The sequence below is a fragment of the Monopterus albus genome, unplaced genomic scaffold (genome assembly GCF_001952655.1).
Source record: "Monopterus albus unplaced genomic scaffold, M_albus_1.0 scaffold50.1, whole genome shotgun sequence".
In the NCBI taxonomy this organism is placed as follows: Eukaryota; Metazoa; Chordata; class Actinopteri; order Synbranchiformes; family Synbranchidae; genus Monopterus; species Monopterus albus.
This window is the reverse complement of record NW_018127930.1, coordinates 227,721-228,313: the sequence shown is the minus strand read 5'-3', so window position 1 is coordinate 228,313 and position 593 is coordinate 227,721.

Genomic DNA, 593 nt, shown 5'->3' with positions numbered 1-593 from the left:
AAAAGACACAGACTCCTTCTACAGGACCTGAGGGCTCTGCCTGGAATATGTGGTGTGTTTGCATCAGTTCACTGTTGTCTGAATTTATGGACTGTGATGAATGCTGTGTGTGGCCATGAGTCAGCCCCAGTTAAACCAGAGAAACCAGTGATGTGCCCTCCCTCAGACTTAAGAACAAGACAAAATATACAGTGGGTACGGAAAGTATTCAGACCCCCTTAAATTTTTCACTCTTTGTTATATTGCAGCCATATGCTAAAAGCATTACGATTTTTTTTTTGTCCTCATTAATGTACACACAGCACCCCATATTGACAGGAAAACACAGAATTTTTGACATTTTTGCAGATTTATTAAAAAAGAAAAACTGAAATATCACATGGTCATAAGTATTCAGACCCTTTGCTGTGACACTCATATATTTAACTTAGGTGCTGTCCATTTCTTCTGATCATCCCTGAGATGGTTCTACACCTTCATTTGAGTCCAACTGTGTTTGATTATACTGATTGGATGTGATTAGGAAAGCCACACACCTGTCTATATAAGACCCTACAGCTCACAGTGCATGTCAGAGCAAATGAGAATCATGA